Raw genomic sequence first — 16054 nt, 5'->3', positions numbered from 1 at the left:
ATCTGTTCTCAGATTCCACAGAAATAAGGCTAGCAAAGATATCCACGAAATACAGATGTAACTCTGTGAGATGAATTAACAGAACACTAAGCAGTTTCTCAGAAAGCTTCTTTCCAGATTTCATCTGAGGATATTTCCTTTTTCACCGTAGCCATCTATGGGCTTCCAGATATCACTTTGCCAATTCCACAAGAACTGTCTTAGCGAAAGACTCCTTGAGGGGAAAGCTGTAACTCTGTGAGATGATTTCACAGAACACAAAGAAGTTTCTCAGAAAGCTTCTTTCTCTTTGTTTTCAGAGGATATTTCCTTTGGCCCTATAGTCTTCAAAGGGATCCGAAATATCTGTTCTCAGATTCAACAGAAATAAGGCTAGCAAAGAGATCCACGAAATACAGATGTAACTCTGTGAGATGAATTAACAGAACACTAAGCAGTTTCTCAGAAAGCTTCTTTCCAGATTTCCTCTGAGGATATTTCCTTTTTCACCATAGCCCTCTACGGGCTTCCACATATCACTTTTCCAATTCCACAAGAACTGTCTTAGCGAAAGGCTCCGTGAGGGGAAAGCTGTAACTCTGTGAGATGATTTCACAGAACACAACGAAGTTTCTCAGAAAGCTTCTTTCTCTTTGTTATCGGAGGATATATCCTTTGGCCCTATAGTCTTCAAAGGGATACGAAATATCTATTCTCAGATTCCACAGAAATAAGGCTAGCAAAGTGATCCACGAAATACAGATGTAACTCTGTGAGTTGAATTAACAGAACACTAAGCAGTTTCTCAGAAAGCTTCTTTCCAGATTTCATTTGAGGATATTTCCTTTTTCACCATAGCCCTCTATGGGCTTGCAAATATCACTTTGCCAATTCCACAAGAACTTTCTTAGGAAAGGCTTCTTGAGGCTAAAGCTGTAACTCTGTGAGATGATTTCACAGAACACAAAGAAGTTTCTCAGAAAGCTTCTTTCTCTTTGTTATCGGAGGATATTTCCTTTGGCCCTATAGTCTTCAAAGGGATCCGAAATATCTGTTCTCAGATTCCACAGAAATAAGGCTAGCAAAGAGATCCACGAAATACAGATGTAACTCTGTGAGTTGAATTAACAGAACAGTTAGCAGTTTCTCAGAAAGCTTCTTTCCAGATTTTATCTGAGGATATTTCCTTTTTCACCATAGCCCTCTATGGGCTTCCAAATATCACTTTGCCAATTCCACAAAAACTGTCTTAGCGAAAGGCTCCTTGAGGGGAAAGCTGTAACTCTGTGGGATGATTTAACAGAACACAACGAAGTTCTCAGAAAGCTTCTTTCTCTTTGTTATCGGTGGATATTTCCTGTGGCCCTATAGTCTTCAAAGGGATCCGAAATATCTGTTCTCAGATTCCACAGAAATAAGGCTAGCAAAGAGATCCAAGAAATACAGATGTAACTCTGTGAGATGAATTAACAGAACACTAAGCAGTTTCTCAGAAAGCTTCTTTCCAGATTTCATCTGAGGATATTTCCTTTTTCACCATAGCCCTCAATGGGCTTCCAAATATCACTTTGCCAATTCCACAAGAACTGTTTTAGCGAAAGGCTCCTTGAGGGGAAAGCTGTAACTCTGTGAGATGATTTCACAGAACACAACGAAGTTTCTCAGAAAGCTTCTTTCTCTTTGTTATCGGACGATAATTCCTTTGGCCCTATAGTCTTCAAAGGGATCCGAAATATCTGTTCTCAGACTCCACAGAAATAAGGCTAGCAAAGAGATCCACGAAATACAGATGTCACTCTGTGAGATGAATTAACAGAACACTAAGCAGTTTCTCAGAAAGCTTCTTTCCAGATTTCATCTGAGGATATTTCCTTTTTCACCGTAGCCCTCTATGGGCTTCCAAATATCACTTTGCCAATTCCACAAGAACTGTCTTAGTGAAAGGCTTCTTGAGGGAAAAGCTGTAACTCTGTGAGATGATTTCACAGAACACAAAGAAGTTTCTCAGAAAGTTTCTTTCTCTTTGTTATCGGAGGATATTTCCTTTGGCCCTATAGTCTTCATAGGGATCCGAAATATCTGTTCTCTGATTCCACAGAAATAAGGCTAGCAAAGAGATCCACGAAATACAGATGTAACTCTGTGAGATGAATTAACAGAACACTAAGCAGTTTCTCAGAAAGCTGTTTTCCAGATTTCATCTGAGGATATTTCCTTTTTCACCATAGCCCTCTATGGGCTTCCAGATATCACTTTGCCAATTCCACAAGAACTGTCTTAGCGAAAGACTCCTTGAGGGGAAAGCTGTAACTCTGTGAGATGATTTCTCAGAACACAAAGAAGTTTCTCAGAAAGCTTCTTTCTCTTTGTTTTCAGAGGATATTTCCTTTGGCCCTATAGTCTTCAAAGGGATCCGAAATATCTGTTCTCAGATTCAACAGAAATAAGGCTAGCAAAGAGATCCACGAAATACAGATGTAACTCTGTGAGATGAATTAACAGAACACTAAGCAGTTTCTCAGAAAGCTTCTTTCCAGATTTCCTCTGACGATATTTCCTTTTTCACCATAGCCCTCTACGGGCTTCCACTTATCACTTTGCCAATTCCAAAATAACTGTCTTAGCGAAAGGCTCCGTGAGGGGAAAGCTGTAACTCTGTGAGATGATTTCACAGAACACAACGAAGTTTCTCAGAAAGCTTCTTTCTCTTTGTTATCGGAGGATATTTCCTTTGGCCCTATAGTCTTCAAAGGGATCCGAAATATCTGTTCTCAGATTCCACAGAAATAAGGCTAGCAAGGAGATCCACGAAATACAGATGTAACTCTGTGAGATGAATTAAGAGAACACTAAGCAGTTTCTCAGAAAGCTTCTTGCCAGATTTCATCTGAGGATATTTCCTTTTTCACCATAGCCCTCTATGAGCTTCCAAATATCACTTTGCCAATTCCACAAGAACTGTCTTAGCGAAAGGCTCCTTGAGGGGAAAGCTGTAACTCTGTGAGATGATTTCACAGAACACAACGAAGTTTCTCAGAAAGCTTCTTTCTCTTTGTTATCGGAGGATATTTCCTTTGGCCCTATAGTCTTCAAAGGGATCCGAAATATCTGTTCTCAGTTTCCACAGAAATAAGGCTAGCAAAGAGATCCACGAAATACAGATGTAATTCTGTGAGATGAATTAACAGAACACTAAGCAGTTTCTCAGAAAGTTTCTTTCCAGATTTCATCTGAGGATATTTCCTTTTTCACCATAGCCCTCTATGGGCTTCCAAATATCACTTTGCCAATTCCACAAGAACTGTCGTAGTAAAAGGCTCCTTGAGGGGAAAGCTGTAACTCTGTGAGATGGTTTCACAGAACACAACGAAGTTTCACAGAAAGCTTCTTTCTCTTTGTTATCGGAGGATATTTCCTTTGGCCCTATAGTCTTCAAATGGATCCGAAATATCTGTTCTCAGATTCCACAGAAATAAGGCTAGCAAAGAGATCCACGAAATACAGATGTAACTATCTGAGATGAATTAACAGAACACTAAGCAGTTTCTCAGAAAGCTTCTTTCCAGATTTCATTTGAGGATATTTCCTTTTTCACCACAGCCCTCTATGGGCTTCCAAATATCACTTTGCCAATTCCACAAGAACTGTCTTACCGAAAGGCTCCTTGAGGGGAAAGCTGTAACTCTGTGAGATGATTTCACAGAACACAACGAAGTTTCTCAGAAAGCTTCTTTCTCTTTGTTATCGGAGGATATTTCCTTTGGCCCTATAGTCTTCAAAGGGATCCGAAATATCTGTACTCAGATTCCACAGAAATAAGGATAGCAAAGAGATCCACGAAATACACATGTAACTCTGTGAGATGAATTAATAGAACACTAAGCAGTTTCTCAGAAAGCTTCTTTCCAGATTTCATCTGAGGATATTTCCTTTTTCACCATAGCCCTCTATGGGCTTCCAAATATCACTTTGCCAATTCCACAAGAACTGTCTTAGCGAAAGGCTCCTTGAGGGGAAAGCTGTAACTCTGTGAGATGATTTCACAGAACACAACGAAGTTTCTCAGAAAGCTTCTTTCTCTTTGTTATCGGAGGATATTTCCTTTGGCCCTATAGTCTTCAAAGGGATCCGAAATATCTGTTCTCAGATTCCACAGAAATAAGGCTAGCAAGGAGATCCACGAAATACAGATGTAACTCTGTGAGATGAATTAACAGAACACTAAATAGTTTCTCAGAAAGCTTCTTTCCAGATTTCATCTGAGGATATTTCCTTTTTCACCATAGCCCTCTATGGGCTTCCAAATATCACTTTGCCAATTCCACAAGAACTGTCTTAGCGAAAGGCTCCTTGAGGGGAAACCTGTAACTCTGTGAGATGATTTCACAGAACACAACGAAGTTTCTCAGAAAGCTTCTTTCTCTTTGTTATCGGAGGATATTTCCTTTGGCCCTATAGTCTTCATAGGGATCCGAAATATCTGTTCTGAGATTCTACAGAAATAAGGCTAGCAAAGACATCCACGAAATACAGATGTAACTCTGTGAGATGAATTAACGGAACACTAAGCAGTTTCTCAGAAAGCTTCTTTCCAGATTTCATCTGAGGATATTTCCTTTTTCACCATAGCCCTCTATGGGCTTCCAGATATCACTTTGCCAATTCCACAAGAACTGTCTTACCGAAAGGCTCCTTGAGGGGAAAGCTGCAACTCTGTGAGATGATTTCACAGAACACAACGAAGTTTCTCAGAAAGCTTCTTTCTCTTTGTTATCGGAGGATATTTCCTTTGGCCCTATAGTCTTCAAAGGGATCCGAAATATCTGTTCTCAGATTCCACAGAAATAAGGCTAGCAAAGAGATCCACGAAATACAGATGTAACTTTGTGAGATGAATTAACAGAACACGAAGCAGTTTCTCAGAAAGCTTCTTTCCAGATTTCATCTGAGGATATTTCCATTTTCACCATAGCCCTCTAAGGGCTTCCAAATATCACTTTGCCAATTCCACAAGAACTGTCTTAGCGAAAGGCTCCTTTAGCGGAAAGCTGTAACTCTGTGAGATGGTTTCACAGAACACAACGAAGTTTCTCAGAAAGCTTCTTTCTCTTTGTTATCGGAGGATATTTCCTTTGGCCCTATAGTCTTCAAAGGGATCCGAAATATCTGTTCTCAGATTCCACAGAAATAAGGCTAGCAAAGGATCCACGAAATACAGGTGTAACTCTGTGAGATGAATTAACAGAACACTAAGCAGTTTCTCAGAAAGCTTCTTTCCAGATTTCGTCTGAGGATATTTCCTTTCTCACCATAGCCCTCTATGGGCTTCCAAATATCACTTTGCCAATTCCACAAGAACTGTCTCAGTGAAAGGCTTCTTGAGGTGAAAGCTGTAACTCTGTGAGATGATTTCACAGAACACAAAGAAGTTTCTCAGAAAGCTTCTTTCTCTTTGTTATCGGAGGATATTTCCGTTGGCCCTATAGTCTTCATAGGGATCCTAAATATCTGTTCTCACATTCCACAGAAATAAGGCTAGGAAAGAGATCCACGAAATACAGATGTAACTCTGTGAGATGAATTAACAGAACACTAAGCAGTTTCTCAGAAAGCTTCTTTCCAGATTTCATCTGAGGATATTTCCTTTTTCACCATAGCCCTCTATGGGCTTCCAGATATCACTTTGCGAATTCCACAAGAACTGTCCTAGCGAAAGACTCCTTGAGGGGAAAGCTGTAACTCTGTGAGATGATTTCACAGAACACAAAGAAGTTTCTCAGAAAGCTTCTTTCTCTTTGTTTTCAGAGGATATTTCCTTTGGCCCAATAGTCTTCAAAGGGATCCGAAATATCTGTTCTCAGATTCAACAGACATAAGGCTAGCAAAGAGATCCACGAAATACAGATGTAACTCTGTGAGATGAATTAACAGAACACTAAGCAGTTTCTCAGAAAGCTTCTTTCCAGATTTCATCTGAGGATATTTCCTTTTTCACCATAGCCCTCTATGGGCTTCCAAATATCACTTTGCCAATTCCAAAAGAACTGTCTTAGCGAAAGGCTCCGTGAGGGGAAAGCTGTAACTCTGTGAGATGATTTCACAGAACACAACGAAGTTTCTCAGAAAGCTTCTTTCTCTTTGTTATCGGAGGATATTTCCTTTGGCCCTACACTCTTCCAAAGGATCCGAAATATCTGTTCTCAGATTCCACAGAAATAAGGCTAACAAAGAGATCCACGAAATACAGATGTAACTCTCTGAGATGAATTAACAGAACACTAAGCAGTTTCTCAGAAAGCTTCTTTCCAGATTTCATTTGAGGATATTTCCTTTTTCACCGTAGCCCTCTATGGGCTTTCAAATATCACTTTGCCAATTCCACAAGAACTGTCTTAGCGAAAGGCTCCTTGAGGGGAAAGCTGTAACTCTGTGAGATGATTTTACAGAACACAACGAAGTTTCTCAGAAAGCTTCTTTCTCTTTGTTATCGGAGGATATTTCCTTTGGCCCTATAGTCTTCAAAGGGATCCGAAATATCTGTTCTCAGATTCCACAGAAATAAGGCTAGCAAAGAGACCACGAAATACAGGTGTAACTCTGTGAGATGAATTAACAGAACACTAAGCAGTTTCTCAGAAAGCTTCTTTCCAGATTTCATGTGAGGATATTTCCTTTTTCACCATAGCCTTCTATGGGCTTCCAAATATCACTTTTCCAATTCCACAAGAACTGTCTTAGCGAAAGGCTTCTTGGGGGAAAGCTGTAACTCTGTGAGATGATTTCACAGAACACAACGAAGTTTCTCAGAAAGCTTCTTTCTCTTTGTTATCGGAGGATATTTCCTTTGGCCCTATAGTCTTCTAAGGGATCCGAAATATCTGTTCTCAGATTCCACAGAAATAAGGCTAGCAAGGACATCCACGAAATACAGATGTAACTCTGTGAGATGAATTAAGAGAACACTAAGCAGTTTCTCAGAAAGCTTCTTTCCAGATTTCATCTGAGGATATTTCCTTTTTCACCATAGCCCTCTAAGGGCTTCCAAATATCACTTTGCCAATTCCACAAGAACTGTCGTAGCGAAAGGCTCCTTGAGGGGAAAGCTGTAACTCTGTGAGATGATTTCACAGAACACAACGAAGTTTCTCAGAAAGCTTCTTTCTCTTTGTTATCGGAGGATATTTCCTTTGGCCCTATAGTCTTCAAAGGGATCCGAAATATCTGTTCTCAGATCCCACAGAAATAAGGCTAGCAAAGAGATCCAAGAAATACAGGTGTAACTCTGTGAGATGAATTAACAGAACACTAAGCAGTTTCTCAGAAAGCTTCTTTCCAGATTTCATCTGAGGATATTTCCTTTTTCACCATAGCCTTCTATGGGCTTCAAAATGTCACTTTGCCAATTCCACAAGAACTGTCTTAGCGAAAGGCTCCTTGGGGGAAAGCTGTAACTCTGTGAGATGATTTCACAGAACACAACGAAGTTTCTCAGAAAGCTTCTTTCTCTTTGTTTTCAGAGGATATTTCCTTTGGCCCTATAGTCTTCAAAGGGATCCGAAATATCTGTTCTCAGATTCAGCAGAAATAAGGCTAGCAAAGAGATCCACGAAATACAGATGTAACTCTGTGAGATGAATTAACAGAACACTAAGCAGTTTCTCAGAAAGCTTCTTTCCAGATTTCCTCTGAGGATATTTCCTTTTTCACCATAGCCCTCTACGGGCTTCCACATATCACTTTGCCAATTCCAAAATAACTGTCTTAGCGAAAGGCTCCGTGAGGGGAAAGCTGTAACTCTGTGAGATGATTTCACAGAACACAACGAAGTTTCCCAGAAAGCTTCTTTCTCTTTGTTATCGGAGGATGTTTCCTTTGGCCCTATAGTCTTCAAAGGGATCCGAAATATCTGTTCTCAGATTCCACAGAAATAAGGCTAGCAAAGAGATCCACGATATACAGATGTAACTCTGTGAGTTGAATTAACAGAACACTAAGCAGTTACTCAGAAAGCTTCTATCCAGATTTCATTTGAGGATATTTCCTTTTTCACCATAGCCCTCTATGGGCTTCCAAATATCACTTTGCCAATTCCACAAGAACTGTCTTAGCGAAAGGCTCCTTGAGGGGAAAGCTGTAACTCTGTGAGTTGATTTCAGAAAACACAACGAAGTTTCTCAGAAAGCTTCTTTCTCTTTGTTATCGGTGGATATTTCCTCTGGCCCTATAGTCTTCAAAGGGATCCGAAATATCTGTTCTCAGATTCCACAGAAATAAGGCTAGCAAAGATATCCATGAAATACAGATGTAACTCTGTGAGATGAATTAACAGAACACTAAGCAGTTTCTCAGAAAGCTTCTTTCCAGATTTCATCTGAGGATATTTCCTTTTTCACCATAGCCCTCTATGGGCTTCTAAATATCACTTTGCCAATTCCACAAGAACTGTCTTAGCGAAAGGCTCCTTGAGCGGAAAGCTGTAACTCTGTGAGATGATTTCACAGAACACAACGAAGTTTCTCAGAAAGCTTCTTTCTCTTTGTTATCGGAGGATATTTACTTTGGCCCTATAGTCTTCAAAGGGATCCGAAATATCTGTTCTCAGATTCCACAGAAATAAGGCTAGCAAAGAGATCCACGAAATACAGATGTAACTCTGTGAGATGAATTAACAGAACACTAAGCAGTTTCTCAGAAAGCTTCTTTCCAGATTTCATGTGAGGATATTTCCTTTTTCACCATAGCCCTCTATGGGCTTCCAAATATCACTTTGCCAATTCCACAAGAACTGTCTTAGCGAAAGGCTCCTTGAGGGGAAAGCTGTAACTCTGTGAGATGATTTCACAGAACACAACGAAGTTTCTCAGAAAGCTTCTTTCTCTTTGTTATCGGAGGATATTTCCTTTGGCCCTGTAGTCTTCAAAGGGATCCGAAATATCTGTTCTCAGATTCTACAGAAATAAGGCTAGCAAACAGATCCACGAAATACAGATGTAACTCTGTGAGGTGAATTAACAGAACACTAAGCAGTTTCTCAGAAAGCTTCTTTCCAGTTTTCATCTTTGAATATTTCCTTTTTCACCATAGCCCTCTATGGGCTTCCAAATATCACTTTTCCAATTCCACAAGAACTGTATAAGCGAAAGGCTCCTTGAGGGGAAAGCTGTAACTCTGTGAGATGATTTCACAGAACACAACGAAGTTTCTCAGAAAGCTTCTTTCTCTTTGTTATCGGAGGATATTTCCTTTGGCCCTATAGTCTTCAAAGGGATCCGAAATATCTGTTCTCAGATTCCACAGAAATAAGGCTAGCAAAGATATCCATGAAATACAGATGTAACTCTGTGAGATGAATTAACAGAACACTAAGCAGTTTCTCGGAAAGCTTCTTTGCAGATTTCATCTGAGGATATTTCCTTTTTCACCATAGCCCTCTATGGGCTTCCAAATATCACTTTGCCAATTCCACAAGAACTGTCTTAGCGAAAGGCTCCTTGAGCGGAAAGCTGTAACTCTGTGAGATGATTTCACAGAACACAAAGAAGTTTCTCAGAAAGCTTCTTTCTCTTTGTTATCGGAGGATATTTCCTTTGGCCCTATAGTCTTCAAAGGGATCCGAAATATCTGTTCTCAGATTCCACAGAAATAAGGCTAGCCAAGAGATCCACGAAATACAGATGTAACTTTGTGAGATGAATTAACAGAACACTAAGCAGTGTCTCAGAAAGCTTCTTTCCAGATTTCATGTGAGGATATTTCCTTTTTCACCATAGCACTCTATGGGCTTCCAAATATCACTTTGCCAATTCCACAAGAACTGTCTTAGCGAAAGGCTCCTTGAGGGGAAAGCTGTAACTCTGTGAGATGATTTCACAGAACACAACGAAGTTTCTCAGAAAGCTTCTTTCTCTTTGTTATCGGAGGATATTTCCTTTGGCCCTATAGTCTTCAAAGGGGTCCGAAATATCTGTTCTCAGATTCTACAGAAATAAGGCTAGCAAGGAGATCCACGAAATACAGATGTAACTCTGTGAGGTGAATTAACAGAACACTAAGCAGTTTCTCAGAAAGCTTCTTTCCAGTTTTCATCTTTGGATATTTCCTTTTTCACCATAGCCCTCTATGGGCTTCCAAATATCACTTTTCCAATTCCACAAGAACTGTCTTAGCGAAAGGCTCCTTGAGGCGAAAGCTGTAACTCTGTGAGATGATTTCACAGAACACAACGAAGTTTCTCAGAAAGCTTCTTTCTCTTTGTTATCGGAGGATATTTCCTTTGGCCCTATAGTCTTCAAAGGGATCCGAAATATCTGTTCTCACATTCCACAGAAATAAGGCTAGCAAAGAGATCCACGAAATACAGATGTAACTCTGTGAGATGAATTAACAGAACACTAAGCAGTTTCTCAGAAAGCTTCTTTCCAGATTTCATCTGAGGATATTTCCTTTTTCACCATAGCCCTCTATGGGCTTCCATATATCACTTTGCCAATTCCACAAGAACTGTCTTAGTGAAAGGCTCCTTGAGGGGAAAGCTGTAACTCTGTGAGAGGATTTCACAGAACACAAAGAAGTTTCTCAGAAAGCTTCTTTCTCTTTGTTATCGGAAGATATTTCCTTTGGCCCTATAGTGTTCAAAGGGATCTGAAATATCTGTTCTCAGATTCCACAGAAATAAGCCTAGCAAAGAGATCCATGAAATACAGATGTAACACTGTGAGATGAATTAACAGAACACTAAGCAGTTTCTCAGAAAGCTTCTTTCCACATTTCCTCTGAGGATATTTCCTTTTTCACCATAGCCCTCTATGGGCTTCCAAATATCACTTGGCCAATTTTAAAAGAACTGTCTTAGCGAAAGGCTCCGTGAGGGGAAAGCTGTAACTCTGTGAGATGATTTCACAGAACACAACGAAGTTTCTCAGAAAGCTTCTTTCTCTTTGTTATCGGAGGATATTTCCTTTGGCCCTATAGTCTTCAAAGGGATCCGAAATATCTGTTCTCAGATTCCACAGAAATAAGGCTAGCAAAGAGATCCACGAAATACAGATGTAACTCTGTGAGATGAATTAACAGAACACTAAGCAGTTTCTCAGAAAGCTTCTTTCCAGATTTCCTCTGAGGATATTTCCTTTTTCACCATAGCCCTCTACGGGCTTCCACATATCACTTTGCCAATTCCAAAATAACTGTCTTAGCGAAAGGCTCCGTGAGGGGAAAGCTGTAACTCTGTGAGATGATTTCACAGAACACAACGAAGTTTCCCAGAAAGCTTCTTTCTCTTTGTTATCGGAGGATGTTTCCTTTGGCCCTATAGTCTTCAAAGGGATCCGAAATATCTGTTCTCAGATTCCACAGAAATAAGGCTAGCAAAGAGATCCACGATATACAGATGTAACTCTGTGAGTTGAATTAACAGAACACTAAGCAGTTACTCAGAAAGCTTCTATCCAGATTTCATTTGAGGATATTTCCTTTTTCACCATAGCCCTCTATGGGCTTCCAAATATCACTTTGCCAATTCCACAAGAACTGTCTTAGCGAAAGGCTCCTTGAGGGGAAAGCTGTAACTCTGTGAGTTGATTTCAGAAAACACAACGAAGTTTCTCAGAAAGCTTCTTTCTCTTTGTTATCGGTGGATATTTCCTCTGGCCCTATAGTCTTCAAAGGGATCCGAAATATCTGTTCTCAGATTCCACAGAAATAAGGCTAGCAAAGATATCCATGAAATACAGATGTAACTCTGTGAGATGAATTAACAGAACACTAAGCAGTTTCTCAGAAAGCTTCTTTCCAGATTTCATCTGAGGATATTTCCTTTTTCACCATAGCCCTCTATGGGCTTCTAAATATCACTTTGCCAATTCCACAAGAACTGTCTTAGCGAAAGGCTCCTTGAGCGGAAAGCTGTAACTCTGTGAGATGATTTCACAGAACACAACGAAGTTTCTCAGAAAGCTTCTTTCTCTTTGTTATCGGAGGATATTTACTTTGGCCCTATAGTCTTCAAAGGGATCCGAAATATCTGTTCTCAGATTCCACAGAAATAAGGCTAGCAAAGAGATCCACGAAATACAGATGTAACTCTGTGAGATGAATTAACAGAACACTAAGCAGTTTCTCAGAAAGCTTCTTTCCAGATTTCATGTGAGGATATTTCCTTTTTCACCATAGCCCTCTATGGGCTTCCAAATATCACTTTGCCAATTCCACAAGAACTGTCTTAGCGAAAGGCTCCTTGAGGGGAAAGCTGTAACTCTGTGAGATGATTTCACAGAACACAACGAAGTTTCTCAGAAAGCTTCTTTCTCTTTGTTATCGGAGGATATTTCCTTTGGCCCTGTAGTCTTCAAAGGGATCCGAAATATCTGTTCTCAGATTCTACAGAAATAAGGCTAGCAAACAGATCCACGAAATACAGATGTAACTCTGTGAGGTGAATTAACAGAACACTAAGCAGTTTCTCAGAAAGCTTCTTTCCAGTTTTCATCTTTGAATATTTCCTTTTTCACCATAGCCCTCTATGGGCTTCCAAATATCACTTTTCCAATTCCACAAGAACTGTATAAGCGAAAGGCTCCTTGAGGGGAAAGCTGTAACTCTGTGAGATGATTTCACAGAACACAACGAAGTTTCTCAGAAAGCTTCTTTCTCTTTGTTATCGGAGGATATTTCCTTTGGCCCTATAGTCTTCAAAGGGATCCGAAATATCTGTTCTCAGATTCCACAGAAATAAGGCTAGCAAAGATATCCATGAAATACAGATGTAACTCTGTGAGATGAATTAACAGAACACTAAGCAGTTTCTCGGAAAGCTTCTTTGCAGATTTCATCTGAGGATATTTCCTTTTTCACCATAGCCCTCTATGGGCTTCCAAATATCACTTTGCCAATTCCACAAGAACTGTCTTAGCGAAAGGCTCCTTGAGCGGAAAGCTGTAACTCTGTGAGATGATTTCACAGAACACAAAGAAGTTTCTCAGAAAGCTTCTTTCTCTTTGTTATCGGAGGATATTTCCTTTGGCCCTATAGTCTTCAAAGGGATCCGAAATATCTGTTCTCAGATTCCACAGAAATAAGGCTAGCCAAGAGATCCACGAAATACAGATGTAACTTTGTGAGATGAATTAACAGAACACTAAGCAGTGTCTCAGAAAGCTTCTTTCCAGATTTCATGTGAGGATATTTCCTTTTTCACCATAGCACTCTATGGGCTTCCAAATATCACTTTGCCAATTCCACAAGAACTGTCTTAGCGAAAGGCTCCTTGAGGGGAAAGCTGTAACTCTGTGAGATGATTTCACAGAACACAACGAAGTTTCTCAGAAAGCTTCTTTCTCTTTGTTATCGGAGGATATTTCCTTTGGCCCTATAGTCTTCAAAGGGGTCCGAAATATCTGTTCTCAGATTCTACAGAAATAAGGCTAGCAAGGAGATCCACGAAATACAGATGTAACTCTGTGAGGTGAATTAACAGAACACTAAGCAGTTTCTCAGAAAGCTTCTTTCCAGTTTTCATCTTTGGATATTTCCTTTTTCACCATAGCCCTCTATGGGCTTCCAAATATCACTTTTCCAATTCCACAAGAACTGTCTTAGCGAAAGGCTCCTTGAGGCGAAAGCTGTAACTCTGTGAGATGATTTCACAGAACACAACGAAGTTTCTCAGAAAGCTTCTTTCTCTTTGTTATCGGAGGATATTTCCTTTGGCCCTATAGTCTTCAAAGGGATCCGAAATATCTGTTCTCACATTCCACAGAAATAAGGCTAGCAAAGAGATCCACGAAATACAGATGTAACTCTGTGAGATGAATTAACAGAACACTAAGCAGTTTCTCAGAAAGCTTCTTTCCAGATTTCATCTGAGGATATTTCCTTTTTCACCATAGCCCTCTATGGGCTTCCATATATCACTTTGCCAATTCCACAAGAACTGTCTTAGTGAAAGGCTCCTTGAGGGGAAAGCTGTAACTCTGTGAGAGGATTTCACAGAACACAAAGAAGTTTCTCAGAAAGCTTCTTTCTCTTTGTTATCGGAAGATATTTCCTTTGGCCCTATAGTGTTCAAAGGGATCTGAAATATCTGTTCTCAGATTCCACAGAAATAAGCCTAGCAAAGAGATCCATGAAATACAGATGTAACACTGTGAGATGAATTAACAGAACACTAAGCAGTTTCTCAGAAAGCTTCTTTCCACATTTCCTCTGAGGATATTTCCTTTTTCACCATAGCCCTCTATGGGCTTCCAAATATCACTTGGCCAATTTTAAAAGAACTGTCTTAGCGAAAGGCTCCGTGAGGGGAAAGCTGTAACTCTGTGAGATGATTTCACAGAACACAACGAAGTTTCTCAGAAAGCTTCTTTCTCTTTGTTATCGGAGGATATTTCCTTTGGCCCTATAGTCTTCAAAGGGATCCGAAATATCTGTTCTCAGATTCCACAGAAATAAGGCTAGCAAAGAGATCCACGAAATACAGATGTAACTCTGTGAGATGAATTAACAGAACACTAAGCAGTTTCTCAGAAAGCTTCTTTCCAGATTTCCTCTGAGGATATTTCCTTTTTCACCATAGCCCTCTACGGGCTTCCACATATCACTTTGCCAATTCCAAAATAACTGTCTTAGCGAAAGGCTCCTTGAGAGGAAAGCTGTAACTCTGTGAGATGATTTCACAGAACACAAAGAAGTTTCTCAGAAAGCTTCTTTCTCTTTGTTTTCAGAGGATATTTCCTTTGGCCCTATAGTCTTCAAAAGGATCCGAAATATCTGTTCTCAGATTCAACAGAAATAATGCTAGCAAAGAGATCCGCGAAATACAGATGTAACTCTGTGAGATGAATTAACAGAACACTAAGCAGTTTCTCAGAAAGCTTCTTTCCAGATTTCATCTGAGGATATTTCCTTTTTCACCATAGCCCTCTATGGGCTTCCAAATATAACTTTGCCAATTCCAAAAGATCTGTCTTAGCGAAAGGCTCCGTGAGGGGAAAGCTGCAACTCTGTGAGATGATTTCACAGAACACAACGAAGTTTCTCAGAAAGCTTGTTTCTCTTTGTTATCGGAGGATATTTCCTTTGGCCCTATAGTCTTCAAATGGATCCGAAATATCTGTTCTCAGATTCATCAGAAATAAGGCTAGCAAAGAGATCCACGAAATACAGATGCAACTATCTTAGATGAATTAACAGAACACTAAGCAGTTTCTCAGAAAGCTTCTTTCCAGATTTCATTTGAGGATATTTCCTTTTTCACCATAGCCCTCTATGGGCTTCCAAATATCACTTTGCCAATTCCACAAGAACTGTCTTAGCGAAAGGCTCCTTGAGGGGAAAGCTGTAACTCTGTGAGATGATTTCACAGAACACAACGAAGTTTCTCAGAAAGCTTCTTTCTCTTTGTTATCGGAGGATATTTCCTTTGGCCCTATAGTCTTCAAAGGGATCCGAAATATCTGTTCTCAGATTCCACAGAAATAAGGCTAGCAAAGAGATCCACGAAATACAGATGTAACTCTGTGAGATGAATTAACAGAACACTAAGCAGTTTCTCAGAAAGCTTCTTTCCAGATATCATCTGAGGATATTTCCTTTTTCACCATAGCCCTCTATGGGCTTCCAAATATCACTTTGCCAATTCCACAAGAACTGTGTTAGTGAAAGGCTTCTTGAGGGAAAAGCTGTAACTCTGTGAGATGATTTCACAGAACACAAAGAAGTTTCTCAGAAAGTTTCTTTCTCTTTGTTATCGGAGGATATTTCCTTTGGCCCTATAGACTTCATAGGGATCCGAAATATCTGTTCTCAGATTCCACAGAAATAAGGCTAGCAAAGAGATCCACGAAATACAGATGTAACTCTGTGAGATGAATTAACAGAACACTAAGCAGTTTCTCAGAAAGCTTCTTTCCAGATTTCATTTGAGGATATTTCCTTTTTCACCACAGCCCTCTAAGGGCTTCCAAATATCACTTTGCCAATTCCACAAGAACTGTCTTAGCGAAAGGCTTCTTGAGGAGAAAGCTGTAACTCTGTGAGATGATTTCACAGAACACAACGAAGTTTCTCAGAAAGCTTC

Source organism: Macaca mulatta, chromosome 14 (genome assembly GCF_049350105.2).
Source record: "Macaca mulatta isolate MMU2019108-1 chromosome 14, T2T-MMU8v2.0, whole genome shotgun sequence".
NCBI classification, from domain to species: domain Eukaryota; kingdom Metazoa; phylum Chordata; class Mammalia; order Primates; family Cercopithecidae; genus Macaca; species Macaca mulatta.
The sequence above is the reverse complement of the archived record's forward strand: the minus strand, read 5'-3'. Positions refer to the sequence as shown.